Source organism: Periplaneta americana, chromosome 8 (assembly GCF_040183065.1).
Source record: "Periplaneta americana isolate PAMFEO1 chromosome 8, P.americana_PAMFEO1_priV1, whole genome shotgun sequence".
NCBI classification, from domain to species: domain Eukaryota; kingdom Metazoa; phylum Arthropoda; class Insecta; order Blattodea; family Blattidae; genus Periplaneta; species Periplaneta americana.
The window spans coordinates 179,685,012-179,701,962 of NC_091124.1; positions in this window are offsets into that span (position 1 = coordinate 179,685,012).

Genomic DNA, 16,951 nt, shown 5'->3' on the forward strand with positions numbered 1-16,951 from the left:
TATGATCATTATGATTACTAAGTTCCGTTTTCCTTATGTTAACTGTTCTTTGAAACTTTCACATTATGTACTCATATTACTGCCATGGTGGTATAGTGGGTAGAACTGGACTTACAATTCTATGAATTCATGTTCGATTCCCGACGTACCTCGATTTATAACTTGTGTTGGGCAATATATATATATACAGGGATATCACTTTATTTTTACCAACATTTTTAACATTAACCTGGCTATACTCGGAAACACTGTTGCCCCCTTCCATTACAGGAGTTTGATGTTACTAGTGCAATATGTAAACAAATCATTTTACTAGCTATAGGAGGAGAGAAAAGTAGTGTATCCATTTATGTTGTAGGGAAATACGATATTACGATTTTCAGTTTGATCATCACTTTTACGGAATTTATCAAAATACAGTAGAGTAGTAACATTTTTTTCAAAAACTCAACTTTTCAGGCTGCTATGTTCGTTATGTAATGTCTACTTTATTTAGCATATTAATTATTGGTGTTAACATACAATATAGAGAGTGCATTTAAATTGAGGGGGTCATAAGTGAAGGGCTGTAAGTGCACTTAAGTTACTTTTGAGAAAATGGGGTTTAAATATTTAAGCTTTCGTAAAATCGGTGAAATTTTTATTTAAATTTTAATGTGTGATGCGATGAAAATATCCCTTTGCCACTAAAATTTTAGATACTTTTGCTTACACTGGATGCACTTAACTCATGTTATTACAAATGTCACTAGCATTCCTTTGCTTCTAGCCACCTCAATTCAAAAAAAGCTAATCTGAATTTTTAAACAAGTTGCTGAAAATGGTTGCCGTTCATTACAATGCAGGCTTCAATTCAATACGCATATTATTAAAAACATTTTGAAGCATATTCTCTGAAATTGAATTTATCGTTTCTTGAATATAATTTTTTAGTACGATATTATTAATATAGGTTCTTTCTTCTATAGAAAATGCAATCATATTTATGAAACACACTATACACTGCAGTGTTTACTTCACTGCTTGAAGACTTCGAAGGCAACAGCGGCCGTAAGTTTGTGTGTCTGACGGGAGCAAGGACATTAGTGAAGGGGTGGGAGTGAAGTACATTCAGAAATGCAGGTACAATAAAAATGCAAGTAAAAATAAAATGATGTCCCTGTGTGTGTATATATATATATATATATATATATATATATATATATATATATATATCTGTGGCCAGGAGGAAAAAGGTCTTAAGTAAAAATTTTATACTTTTCAGGAGAGCAGTAGAAAGATTGAATTTGGTGACAATTATAGAATTTTTTAAATAAGAGGTTTTTCCTGGATATTATTTGTTTATATTTCTTCTAAAATAAGTAATATTGCTCATTTAACAATTTTCTTGATTATTTCCAAAAAATAGCTGCACCTGAGCCTCTTTAAGACTAAAACCCAAACTGAGTAGAAGGGACTATTTAAACATAGGATCTTTTTCATGTCAAAATAAATGGGAAATGTAAATTATTAGGAATGCAAAATGGGTCTTAAACAATTATAGGGCTGATTACCCTGGTGCTTAAAGTTTTAAAAGGAAAGGGCATCAGTATGTGATAAAATGGGTAAAATACAAGTTAGACCTTTTTAATAGGGAAGCATGGAAAGTAAACATGTGACGGTTTGTAAGGAATAAAGTATTAAATATTCTTAAGTCCTTTATTCTATGTGTGCTCGATTCAAAAAGTACTTTGGACATTTGGTAACGCTCTATAAATCCAGTCAGGAGTCTTATTTGACTTTAGCCGTTTTACCAGATTGTAGAGAATTGTTTTCGCTTTCAGAATATAAAAAAATCTCATTTTCACAAAAAATTGACATAAGATCTTTTTCCTCTCGGCCACAGATATATATATATATATATATATACATATATATATATATATCCTAGTGCCACCTATGTCCACTAAAAATATAACTTCAGTTGATCAGGATTTCAAATGTGTGGAAATCCGTGCAAACATATTGACATGTGCTGTTCGCTTACATTCATGACGTTGCTCACAAAGAAAACACTGCCCGTTTGGAATTACCATGTGTAAGTTTACGTACTGCAAGAATTATCACATTAATGTAAGATGGATCAGTAGGACGTTGATTGATTGTTGTTTGCTCTTCACTGTTTTCAAGCGAGCGGTGAGCCATGAACGTCGCCCTATCCTAATACGGGGGCCTAATTGCAAAATCTTAATTGTCTTGCATTGTGTACTGGATTACAAAACGACGCATGTTTTTGCCCCCTTTTGTGTAGTGTTCCTGTTCGATTAATTATGACGGGAAAGTAGGATCGATGAAGCGGAATTTAAATAACCTGATTATGTTGGTAATTTTCACCGAACCGCCAGCTAGTCAGAGAGGCTGAATTAATCAGAATTTTATGTCGTCAATAGGTTATCAGCTCATCACAATGAATCACCGGGAGTAATTTCCCTATTTAGTATTCAGAGTAATATAAAATTGATTCAGCAATAAAACACATGATTTAATGTAACACCTGTGTTTGCCTTCGACTGGTATGAGTAATCAATTTTCATCATAATGATAGATGATGATTCTATTTACTTCCAAGATAATATTGAAATCATCGCAAGTTCACTCACTCACTCACTCCATCCACTCACGTACTACATACATGCATACATACATACATTCATTCATTCATACATACTTACAGTAAACACGTTCACATAGGCCTGTACATTTGTACATATATACAGGGACATCATTTTATTTTTACTAACATTTTTAATATTAACCTGGCTATACCTTTAGAGAACCGGACACACAGTTTGCTACTTCCTTCCACTACTGTAGTTCGATGATACTGACGTAAAACACAAACAAATCACTCTACTAGGTATAGGAGGGAAGAAAAGTAGTTCATCCATTTCCGTAAACTAGGAAATATCGCGATTTTGAGTTCGATAATTTTCATTAGGTTTCCGTTTACTTAATCAAAATACAGTACTGTATTAAGAATAAGTATTTTTAATCACGAACTGAGTTATCCATGCGAACGTATTCATTATGCAGTGTATATTATATTGTTACAGCACATTAGCGTACAATATAGAGAAAGAAGTTAAATTGAAAAATAATCGTAATATGAATATTTAAATACATTTTTGAAAATGGTGGTCATTCATTTCGATACAGGCTTCAGTTCTAATGGGCATATTATCGGATAGTCTATAGGACTATTGCATCAAACTCCAATTGCCAGTTTCGCCCTTCGTACTACTAATTCATGTTGAAATAATTGTGTATCTACTCTATGAAAGAGTATCTTACGTACTGTAAATTCAATCTTCACTTCTGCCCGACCCGCACAGATAAAATTACTCAGACATGCTATCTACTGTCCGTCAAAGTGGTTATGCCGCAGGATCGTAGAAAGGGGGGAAATCACGTGACAGTTAATTACTTAACGTGGCTCTTTTATTTAAGTTATTTTAAACAGTTGTATAATATTACGTAAACGTCCAATTCCTAACAGAAATTAATGTTTTCAGAAGAGAGCTAAAACAGCCCAGCTTTTACAGCGGGGCGATCAGAAGCAGGTGGGGGAAACCGGGATGCGAAGTAGGCAAACTGTCAGTACCTGTGCGAAAATATGATTCAATATTGAAAGCTCTTTCGTCACTGGAAAACGCGAACAAATTTCTGGAACGTACTATACTCACTAACTCGGTGCTGTTTACTATATGCGGCCTTGATTCTGTGTGGAGGACAGTTGGAACTTCATTAGTAGAAGGGGTGGGAGTGAAGTGCATTCAAAATCTTGGCGCAATAAACATTGAAGGAAAAATAAAATGATGTCCCTGTAGTACTCGCATACATAGTACATAAACTTTGTTTGTTTGTTCCAAAAATTTGTCGTGCCTCTTTAAAAAGTAACACATCACTAGCTTCAGTTTCCGCTGAAAAATGGTTGCGATTACCCAGAGATAGAAGTCACAAGAGATTAGGTATGGGGATCGAGGAGGTCACACATTCCTACTGATAAATACTGTATGGAGTTCTTCTACAAAATATTTTCTTGTATGTTTTTCGCAGAATCGTATTGATGACTATGAGTTTTTTTTTTTACTTTATTTTTAATATAACAGCCAATATATAAATATTACTACACTGCTACTACTAATATCAATATCAATTAAGGCGTTCGCTAGAATAACAACTTAACGCACTTTACGTCGTTTTTCAGTTTCGAGCACATATTGAATCCTTAACACATCTCCCTCCTGACAAAATATTATTTCCCACCAACAAGCACAGCGCCCTCTAGAAACATTTGAACGTCGTTCTGCGTAATGATTTTATACAAGATCTAAAACGTTTGATGCTCTATATCTCAAATTCAAGATTTTGTAATTAAGTTCTTGTTCCAGAGAACACCTTAATTATATGTTTCAGGCGTATATTATGTGCAGCATTATAATTTTTGCAACTAATTAGAGATTGCTTTTTATTTGTACAGGGACATCATTTTAATTTTACTAACATTTTTAATATTAACCTGGCTATACCTTTGAATCAACGCCGTTTGCTACCCCTTCCACGACTGGAGTTCGATGATCCCTACTGGCGTAATACACAAACAAATCACTTTATTAGGTATAGGAGGGAAGAAAAGTAGTTCATCCATTTACGTAAACCAGGAAATATCGCAATTTTGAGTTTAATCATTTTCATTAGGTTTTTGTTTAATCAAAATACAGTACAGTATTAAGAATGAGTGTTTTACTCACAACTGAGCTATCCATGTGGACGTATTCATTATGCAGTGTATATTATACTCGTACTGTCTACAGCACATTAGCGTACAATATATAGAATGAAGTTAAATTTAAAAATAATCATAATATGGATATTTAAACACAATTTTGAAAATGGTGGCCGTTCATTTCGATACAGGCTTCAGTTCTAATGTGCATATTATCGCACTATAGACTATTGTACCTAATCCCAATTACCAGTTTCGTTCTTCGTACTAGTAACTCATGTTCAAATAATTCTGTACCTACTCTATAAAAGAGTACCTGACGTACTGTAAATTCAATCTTCACTTCTGTCCGATCCGAAAAGGTAAAATTACTCAGACATGCTATCTACTGTCAGTCCAAGTGGTTATGTCGTAGAAAGGGGGGAAATCACGTGACAGTTAATTACTTAACGAGGCCCTTTAATTTAAGTTATTTTAAACAGTTGTATAATATTACGTAGACTTCCAATTCCTAACAGAAACTAATGTTCTCAGAAAAGAGCTAAGACAGCCCAGCCACTAGCTGGCGAAGCTGGTGGGGGAAACCGGAATACCACGTAGGCAAATGGACGACAGTATCTGTGCAAAAATGATTCAATATTGAAAGCCCTTTCGTCACTGGAAAACGCGGACATATTTTTGGAACGTACTGTTTACTATGACCGTAAGGCTGTATATGCGGTCTTGGATCTGTGTGGAGGACGGTAGAGCTTCATTAGTAGAAGGGGTGGGAGTGAAGTACAGTCAAAAACTCAGGTACAATAAAAATTGAAGTAAAAATAAAATGATGTCCCTGTATATGCTACTATAATCGATTATATTATTATTTCTGAGATTATAAAAAATTTACATGAACTTGCAATGAATAGTAATTCTGAAGAAAAAAGACATATATACTGGCATGCAATTTATAACCTTTCTTTAATAACTCCTGAAATAATAACAGATTGTATAGACACGTACTTACGTATAATCTATGGTAAATATAAATTCACTTTCGGGAGAAAATTTTTCTCACTGTTATCCAAATAAAATAGACACTGTTGTAAATGAAACTCACTGTTAGATGAAAACCGTTGCACAAATAACCATGGCTACATTCAAAGTAGATGATCACAGACTCATACAAGCTTATCCTTTAATAAAAATGACAATCGTTTACGTGCGTGTGTGTATATGTCTACCTCAGTGCATACAAATCGCTGCATCAACCAGCCGACACATATCAGGCCGTTAGACTAACACGTATTTTGTCAGCGTCCCCAGTTCATTTCTTACATGTTAGAAACTTTATCTCTTTAACAAAAATCGACTAACTTCTGGAGGATAACAGCTTAATACTAGGCGAATTGACTGAAGGTTAGTAGCGAAGTGACGTCGACGGCTGAGCAGTAGGCCTATTTGGATATTTGTCCTACCGGCATCGGTGCCAATATAAACGAGTTACCTTTGCCAAATAGTTATTTGCTTCGGATAGCGTATAACTCTTGTACAGGGACATCACTTTATTTTTACCAACATTTTTAACATTAACCTGCCTATACTCGGAAACACTGTTGCCCCCTTCCATTACAGGAGTTTGATGTTACTACTGCAATATGTAAACAAATCATTTTACTGGGTATAGGAGGAGAGAAAAGTATTGTATCCATTTATGTTGTAGGGTAATACGATATTACGATTTTCAGTTTGATCATCACTTTTACGGAATTTATCAAAATACAATAGAGTAGTAACATTTTTTTTTCAAAAACTCAACTTTTCAGGCGGCTATGTTCGTTATGTAATGTCTACTTTATTTAGCATATTAATTATTGGTGTTAACATACAATATAGAGAGTGCACACTTGTGGAGTAACGGTCAGCGCGTCTGGCCGCGAAACCAGGTGGCCCGGGTTCGATTCCCGGTCGGGGCAAGTTACCTGGTTGAGGTTTTTTCCGGGGTTTTCCCTCAACCCAATACGAGCATATGCTGGGTAACTTTCGGTGCTGGACCCTGGACTCATTTCACCGGGATTATCACCTTCATTTCATTCAGACGCTAAATAACCTAGATGTTGATACAGCGTCGTAAAATAACCCAATAAAATAAAAAAAATACAATATAGAGAGTGCATTTAAATTGAGGGGCTCATAAGTAAAGAGCTGTAAGTGCACTTAAGTTACTTTTGAGAAAATGGGGCTTAAATATTTAAGCTTTCGTAAAATCGGTGAAATTTTTATTTAAATTTTAATGTGTGATGCGATTAAACTATCCCTTTGCCACTAAAATTTTAGATGCACTTAACTCATGTTATTACAAATGTCACAAGCATTCCTTTGCTTCTAGCCACCTCAATTAAAAAAAAAAGCTAATCTGAATTTTTAAACAAGTTGCTGAAAATGGTTGCCGTTCATTACAATGCAGGCTTCAATTCTTTACGCATATTATTAAAAACATTTTGAAGCATATTCTATGAAATTGAATTTATCGTTTCTTGAATATAATTTTTAGTACGATATTATTAATATAGGTTCTTTCTTCTATAGAAAATGCAAACATATTTATGAAACACACTATACACTGCAGTGTTTACTTCACTGCTTGAAGACTTCGAATCCAACAGCGGCCGTAAGTTTGTGTGTCTGACGGGAGCAAGGACATTAGTGAAGGGGTGAGAGTGAAGTACATTCAGAAATGCAGGTACAATAAAAATGCAAGTAAAAATAAAATGATGTCCCTGTAGTAGTGTTTATGTTTTGTGGAATGTTACGGCTTCTGTGCACAATTATTCTGTAAAGATTTTATTCTGGTGTGGATGCATTTAGTTATTTCCATCCTCCTATTAGTACTATTACTACTTCCACTTATATTGTTACCATTTTACTACTACTGCCACTATCACCACCAATGCCACCGCTATTGCGACGTTGGTTTTATTGCTATTTCCCTGTTTATTTTCTTTATTCCTTTATTTACTACTCATCGTTCTTTCATTCCCGTTTTCTTTCACTTGCAGTTCTTCTGGTTCTTCTCTTCACCATTCCTTACATTACCGTTCTTCTGTTTCCCGTTTCCTTTTGTTCACCGTTCTTCAGTTTCACGTTTCCTTTTGCTCAATGTTCTTCTGTTCCCGTTTTCTTTTATTCACCGTTCTTCTGTTCCCGTTTCCTTTTGCTCACCGTTCTTCAGTTTCACGTTTCCTTTTGCTCAATGTTCTTCTGTTCCCGTTTCCTTTTGCTCACCGTTCTTCTGTTTCCCGTTTTCTTTCACTCACCGTTCTTCTGTTTCCCATTTCCTTTTGCTCACCGTTCTTCTGTTTCCGTTTCCTTTTGCTCACCGTTCTTCAGTTTCACGTTTCCTTTTGCTCAATGTTCTTCTGTTCCCGTTTTCTTTTATTCACCGTTCTTCTGTTCCCGTTTCCTTTTGCTCACCGTTCTTCAGTTTCCCGTTTCCTTTTGCTCACCGTTCTTCTGTTTCCCGTTTTCTTTCACTCACCGTTCTTCTGTTTCCCATTTCCTTTTGCTCACCGTTCTTCAGTTTCACGTTTCCTTTTGCTCAACGTACTTCTGTTTCCCGTTTTCTTTTGCTCAACGTACTTCTGTTTCCCGTTTCCTTTTGCTCACCGTTCTTCTGTTTCCCGTTTTCATTCACTCACCGTTCTTCTGTTTCCCGTTTTCTTTCACTCACCGTTCTTCTGTTTCCCGTTTTCTTTCACTCACCGTTCTTCTGTTTCCCGTTTTCTTTCACTCACCGTTCTTGTGTTTCCCGTTTTCTTTTTACTTCCCGTTCTTCTCTGTACTTTTCTTTTCACATTCCGTTCTTCTCTTCACCTTTCCTTTCACTTCCCGTTCTTCTCTGTACTTTTCTTTTCACATTCCGTTCTTCTCTTCACATTTCCTTCCACTTCCCGTTCTTCTCTGTACTTTTCTTTTCACTTTCCGTTCGTCTCTTCACCTTTCCCTCCACTTCCCGTTCTTCTCTGTACTTTGTTTTCACTTCCCGTTTTTCTCTTCACCTTTCCTTTCACTTCCCGTTCTTCTCTGTACTTTTCTTTTCACTTTCCGTTCTTCTCTTCACCTTTCCTTTCACTTCCCGTTCTTCTCTGTACTTTTCTTTTCACTTTCCGTTCTTCTCTTCACCTTTCCTTTCACTTCCCGTTCTTCTCTGTACTTTTCTTTTTACTTTCCGTTCTTCTCTTCACCTTTCCTTTCACTTCCCGTTCTTCTCTTTACCTTTCCTTTCGCTTCCCGTTATTCTCTTTACCTTTCCTATTCACCTACCGTCCTTCAGTTTTCCTTCATTTAATTACCGTTCTTCTGTTCCCCTTTCCTTTCATCTGTCGTTCTTCTGTTCCTCTTCTTTTCACTTACCGTTCTTCATGTTCTCTTTCCTTTCACTCCCCTTTTTTCTCTTCACCTTTTCTTTCAATTTCCATTTTTCTCGTCGCCTTTCCTAGGAATTTCCGTCCTTCTCTTCACCTTTTCTTTCACTTTCCGTTTTTCTCGTCGCCTTTCCTAGGACTTTCCGTCCTTCTCTTCACCTTTTCTTTCACTTTCCGTTTTTCTCGTCGCCTTTCCTAGGACTTTCCGTCCTTCTCTTCACCTTTTCTTTCACTTTCCGTTTTTCTCGTCGCCTTCCCTAGGACTTTCCGTCCTTCTCTTCACCTTTCTTTTCACATCCCATCCATCTCTTCACCATTCCTTTCGCTTCCCGTTCTTCGCTTTATCTTCCCTTTTCACCTACCGTCCATCTGTTCCATTTCATTTTATTTACCGTTCTTCTGTTCTTTCCTTTCACCTATCTTTTTTCTGTTCCTCTTTCTTCACTTGCCGTTCTCCTGTTTCTTTTCACTTCTCTTCACTTTCCTTCCACTTACAGTTCCTCAGTTTCTCTTTCCTTTCACTATCCGTTCTTCTCTTCATTCCTTTCTCAGTGTATGGACTAGTGCCTACCCAGCATCGTGATGATTTTTTGGTGCTACGATATGTAGCGAAATTTGGTTTCGCAAGCCAGCTATAACAGCAGGGGGAGGGAAGAAATAATCGTGCTGGTCATACCCCCATTCTGATTGATAGTCCACAACTACTGAGGCAAGTGCACGGGATGCAACTAGATGACTGGTAGGCCTTTGCCCTTTGTGGGCTGTCGCGCCACGGATTACATTATTATTGAATATACCTGTAATTTTGTTCTTATATTACTTCATTTATATTTGTACACAACATAACGAGAAATAATTTTGATTTTACAAAAATGTGTATCACTATTTTCACGGAAATACGTACATGTAACTAGCACCATTTCCACCAAAAAGCATATTATTGTACACGCTTTACGGAGATTTCTAATAAAGGTTTGTCTAACTTTGTTCATATTAAGTGTCTACTAGTCACTTCATACGAAAATGATGCACAAGAAATATAATCACCTTTACAATAAAGTCATGAGTTTTGATTTTAAAAAGAATGAAGGAAATTGTCGACTTCCTCGAAATGTGCTTTTCAATTTTATTCTTCTTGAATATAAAACAAACAGATAAATAAAGTGGAATTGACAGTATGTCTCCAACAATGTTTGTGCAAGAGAAGTTCAATTTGAACATAACCAGTTGACATAAAATAGAGCCGGTTTAGAGTAAGTTCTCATTTTGTTTCAAATTAAGATCCATAATTGTATAGTAGAGTGATTAAATTTTATGTGCATCATTTTCGGATGAAGTGATCTACTAGACATTCAATAAGAATTAACAAAATTGAAAAGAAGAAATTTCTATACAGTGACTGAATTGAATGAAGGATGCTAGATATCTATACTTTCGCGATATACACTATTTTAACGTTGAATAACGTTTAATCTACCTGCCAGTGCTAGACACAAAATTTAAGTCATATTGGAGCATAACATAAATAAATTCCAATACGATACAGACAACATAAGCCTACAAGTAAATTACACAATCAATAAAGAGCTTTCAACTATCTAGTTAACTTTACTGCATAGTGAATATTTTACACATTGTTACAGGATTACTGGAAACATGCAACCCTTTTCGCTCACTCCCCATATGCAGTCGCTTTCCACGGCAAAGTACAACAGTTTGATCCCTACATATTACCGAATGAGATATGTAAGTTGACACGGGTTTTTCAAAACTCTTAAGATTTGAACTAGCTTTCCTGGTTCTGTTCAATTTGTTAATAAAATGTTGTTATATTGAAGATAGGACATGTAGCACGTATGGGAGAAACGAGAAATGCATATAGAGTGTTAGTTGGGAAGCCGGAGGGAAAAAGACGTTTGGGGAGGCCGAGACGTAGATGGGAAGATAATATTAAAATGGATTTGAGAGAGGTGGGATATGATGATAGAGACTGGATTGATCTTGCTCAGGATAGGGACCGATGGTGGGCTTATGTGAGGGCGGCGATGAATCTCCGGGTTCCTTAAAAGCCAGTAAGTATGTAAGTAAGTAAGTATATTGAAGATAGGGAGATACGTCTACTCGAAGCAAGCATACCGATTACATATACGAATATAGACATATTCATTCATAGCTTTCTGCGCAAGGGCAGGTCTTTCACTGCAAACCCAGCATTCTCCAATATTCCCTATTTTCCGCCTTCTTAGTCTCCGCATTCAATCCATACGAGGTGTGATTTGAAATTTTTAAGACAGGAGCCGCCACTGTTGAATAGGAGTATGAAAGAGAGATCTTATTTTGGCGTTGAAACGTCCGGGAAAGATCACCTCGATATCTTTGTTCAGTAGAGAGTGGTAGCCTGGTGAGTGAAGACGTGTTTTCAGTTCTCGAAGGATTTATCGATTTCGCAAATGGATGAAAAAACGGAACGAGTTTGTGTCTTCGGAGACTTGTGAACTCTTAAAAAACAGATTTCGGGGATAAATGTCTGAGACGGCCAAATGTTTTTATCTAGTTCAACAGATTCAAAGATGGCCGCGAATCAGTCGAAGACGACATTCCAGTTCAATTCCAACGAAAACATTGCGAAAGTTCGCGATTTAGCGCCCTCTGAACGTCGACTTACAATTAAGAAATGGCTGATGAACTGAATTTAAGATTTTACTTGGTCCAGTCGATTTTAACTGAAGATTTAAACATGCGTCGAGTGTCCGCGAAATTCATTCCGAAATTGTTGTGAAACGAGGAGAAACAACACCAACTTCAAATCTCTCAAGAACTGATTAATTGGGCCGAAAATGACTGACATTTGTTAAATAGAGTAATTACAGGCGACGAATCATGAATTTATGGGTATGACCCAGAAACAAAGGCACAATCATCGCATAGGAAGATTGAGTCCAGGTTCACCACGAACGAAAAAAGCGCGACAAAGTCTGTCGAATGTAAAGACAGTGTTGCTGATTTTTTCTTCTACGGGTATCGTGCATGAAGAATATGCCCCTAGGGGGCAGACATTCAACCAGGGGCATTATAAAAGTGTCCTTGAGCATTTGCGCGAAAATGTTTGGAAGAAAAGATCTGCATTCTGGCGAGATAAGAATTGGGTCCTCCACTACGACAATGCGTTCTCAATAAGGGAATTTTTGGTCAAATTCCAAATTCCTGTGCTTCCGCAACCCCCCATTCCCCTGTTGTAGCCCCTGCCGACTTCTGTTTCCTACACTAAAATTTTCATTGAAAGGAATCCGATATGATTCAATTGAAGACATCCAGGCAAATACAGAGAGGATTCTTAACACCTTTAAGAAAGAAAATTTCCAGGAATTCTTCCAAAAGTGGAAACACCGTTGGAATCGGTGTGTTCAGTGAGAAGGCGACTACTTTGAAGGAGATCCATCACAATAGCCTGAAAGTATTGCCATTTTGAAATTACAAGAATAGTCTTAAAATTTTCGAATCACACCTTGTAGCCAAATATTAATATTGTATATCATCTGATGTCTTTTTCTGACACGAGCTTTTCTTCCATTCACCATTCCTTCCAGTGCATCCTTCAGTATAGGGCTGGAGACGGAGCGGTTCGGTTCGGAGCAGTTATTGTGACGTCATTACTCGGTTGAACCGAGTACAAATTTGTGGCGGCAGATTAAAAATGTAGATAGATTGAGTCGATTTTGGAACGTACTTTGAAAGTGAAACCAAGCGTGTTTTAAAAGCGTTGTAGTAAAGCGCTTTCACTTTGCGAATTGACGAGAAAAAAATGTATGTCTTCATTGCAAAATGACGGTTGCAAATTTCATTTGCGGGATTACAACTATTTGCGGAGTTATTTTGTATGAAAAGTCTATTTAACTTTCAGTGTTGTTATATATGACAGACGAAATAAAATTGATAAAATAATTTATAATACTAACAGCTAATAAATTAACATGTGAGGTAAACGTTAAACGCTGCTGCTAAGTAAAAAAAAAGGAGATAGAAAGAAACATGATCCATGAAGCGCTGCCTGAAACACTTAAAAAAACACAGAATTATTTACTATTACGGAAAGTGAATAAAATAATCAATAAAACGTGAAATCTTAAACTGAAGAACATAATGTTTATTTATTTTATGCTCGACCATGCCGAAATGTAGTAATTATACAAATGGTAGCAGTCCTTTAATGCATGTCATTAAAGTACACCTACTTATTAAAGTACAGTGTTCAGCCAATGACAACTCAGCTTACAGGTGTACAGCCAATGACAACTCAGCTTACAGGTGTTCAGCCAATGACAAGCCAGCTTTGTACCGTTATAAAACCCCAAGTATCAATTATTCTCGGATATGCAATCGAAAGAGAATTATCGAAAAGTCACGGAAGCTGGAAATCCAATACTGTCGCAGAAGGTTATGTTCTGTTACTACAATAATTAGCGTTAATTGTAAATAATATTCAAATAAATTCAATTTGTCGTCTCGTTTTTCAATGTGGAATTCAATAATCAAGGTTATATCAAGTTTAACGGGATTACATCAAGGTCAATGACATTATTGTTCTTCGGAAAAAATCAATACTTTCGCGTCTGTGCACATCTCACAATTCACGACCTAGAACAAGGTCACTTCCGATCTTGTCAGATACAAATAAAATGTATACATCTGAATACTGTAATTTCAAGTTAGAAATATGGTCGAGCATAAAAATTCGTATGAAACTTGCCTATAATGGTAATTAAGACGCTCGTATGAATATTATGGAACGAGCTTGCGCTCGTTTGATAAATATCCATACTTGCGTCTTAATTACTATCATTATAGGCTCGTTGCATAATGTACTATTATAACATTACTAGCCTTCAATACAACCATGTTCTCTTTGGTGAAGAGTAATATTATTGATAAATTAAAGTAATTACGTAACATAATTCGTAGAAATAAATACAAATAAAATTATGACTGATGAGGTAACACAAATCCAATAGACACAAATACAAGAAAAATATAATGCACTTCCTTTTTTAACACATTTTAATATTAATCAAACACTCTAATATGATAATAATAATAATAGTAATAATAATAATAATACTAACAACAATACTTATGGTTTTTAAGGAACCCGGAGGTTCATATTAGTATTATTATTATTATTATTATTATTATTATTATTATTATTATTATTATTATTTACAGTAATATGTTCAGACTGTCAGTGTTCATTAGGCCCACTTGACAGGTCATATAATAGGATGAACTCCTCTTCAATACTAGAGGCCTTTCAGCCCGCCTTGGGAATAAGAAAATAATTTGTACTGCAGCAGAAAATATTTAAAAACAACAGTACCTACGTTGTTGTCTGCTAGAATTAAGTAAAACACGTGAACTCTGTTTGAACTGACCGGTAACGACTACGGTTAACCGAGCAACTTCGGTGCTCCGCTGCCAAGCACATAAACCGATAGAAGCGAGCAACTCAACAGTTCTACTCGCTCTGTCCCCAGCTCTACTTCAGTAGGCAGTTTCTTCTTAGGCAACGAACCAACTTATCAATTTCTTTTATTCTTGATCAGTCTCAACATTTTTTGTAATATTTTAATATAATTGAAAGCATACAAATGTACAAAAACATTACAGAACAATATTCAGAAGTAAATTGGGACGCGAGGTTCTGATCTTTCATTTCGCATAATCATAAAACTGTCTCTTTATTTTAGTGAAACTTTATAAATAATAATTCGATAATATTAGAACGGAAGTTCAGGTATATTAAAATACAATAAATAATTGATTAAATGCCATGCGAACGGAGAAAGGAAGGAAGGACAAATAGTTATAGCATATCAACATATCTTATGAGATTATCAGGAATATAGGAAAATCGGAAAATAAGGAAAAGGTTTACTATGAATTATGAAGTTTGTTAGTTTAATCTCTCAAAATATATGAAACAGTAACTTCATCATCATCATCATCATCATCATCATCATCATCATCATCATCATCATCATCATCATCATCATCATCATCATCATCATCATCATCATCAGGCTTCAAGTGTTAGACCCCAGTGGATCTGTTACGGTCTCTTGCCAGCGTTTCCTAGGTCGTCCTAAATTTCTTCGACCTCTTGGGACATACGACAAAATCTGCCTGGGCCATCTAGAACGATCCTCCTCTTGACATATGTCTGTCACTGAAGCCTGTATTGCTGCAAATAATGGACAATAGAGTCAATTTTTAATTCCTTCAGAATATCTACGTTCCGATGATGGTCGAAAAGAGAGTATCCAGTAGTTTTTCGCATGAATCTCATTTCGGCAGTTGTTAGCCGTCTTTCGTCGCATTTTCTTAGTGTCCATGTTTCACTGCCATAAGCCGAAACTGGTCATGCCAGAGTTTTGTATATTTTCAGCCTTATATATCTTTGTACTTGGGAAGGTTTGAATACACTGTTGATGGTTCCAGCGATTTTTAGAAATTTTTGAGATTTTGTTGTCCATATCATCATCAGTGATGAATGATAGATTATAACCTAAATAGTGGAATGAATTCACACGTTCTATTAATGTGCCATTTATAATGATTTTGGATGGAACTGGATCTTTTCCTAAAAAGGCCATATTTTTTTGTTTTTTTTTTTTTTTTTCGGTTGATATTTCCATATTAAATTTTGAAGCAGTTATTTGTAAGTTGTGGACGGCTCGTTGCAGTTCATCTTCTGTTTTTGCAATGATAACCTGATCGTCAGCAAACAGCAGAATGTCCAGACAAGTGTTCCGGTTGATTTGTATACCAGCATGATGGCCTTGCCTCCAAATTTTGAGGATGTGGTTCATTTATAATAATAATAATAATAATAATAATAATAATAATAATAATAATAATAATAATAATAATAATAATAATAATAATAATAATAATAATAATGTTTTATTTTCGCTGGCAGAGTTAAGGCCGTAAGACCTTCTCTTCCACTCAACCAGCCTTAATCAATACAATACATATTTATATAAAAATATTTACACTACACTTAAAAGGTTCTCCAGCAATATTCTTTAGTTTTAACGACTAGTAGACTACATATTTATTTAAATTTAGATAAACCTATAAGGTAAAGTAGTAACTTAATTTATGAGCTAATTTAATTCAATGAATTATAATTAATTTAATATTTGAGATAGCTAGTAAAATGATGAAAATTAATTTAATATAAGCTTACTAGGACTATGTTACAGGGAGAAAAAAAATATATATAGCTATATATACTGTATATATATATATATAAATCTAAAATATATTTCTATAATGAGAATATTAATGTAATTGCCATTAGAGGTTTTGTAAATCTACTTAGAGAAATTAATGATAATAATAAGAATGGACAGATGTTAGTTTCATTATAAGGAACAAATATTAATCAGCATTTAATCTGTTATGTAAGAATTTATGTAATTTTGACCTAAATGAAGTTATTGTCCAACAACCCTTTACATCACTCGGAAGCGAGTTCCAATTTCTAGCAACTGAAACTGTATAGGATGAAGAATATAAAGATATAATGAACAAAAGTGGTGAGAGTCCACATCCTTGTCTAACACCTTGATTTATTGGAACCCAGTTAGATGTTTCATGTTCAGTTTTTATGGTAACTTAATTTATTTATTTATATATTCATATTTACGTGATTTAATTTTCTATACCTTTATTCTTTGAAGGAAATTAATTTATTTGGTTTAAGTTTTCTTGTAATATTTTC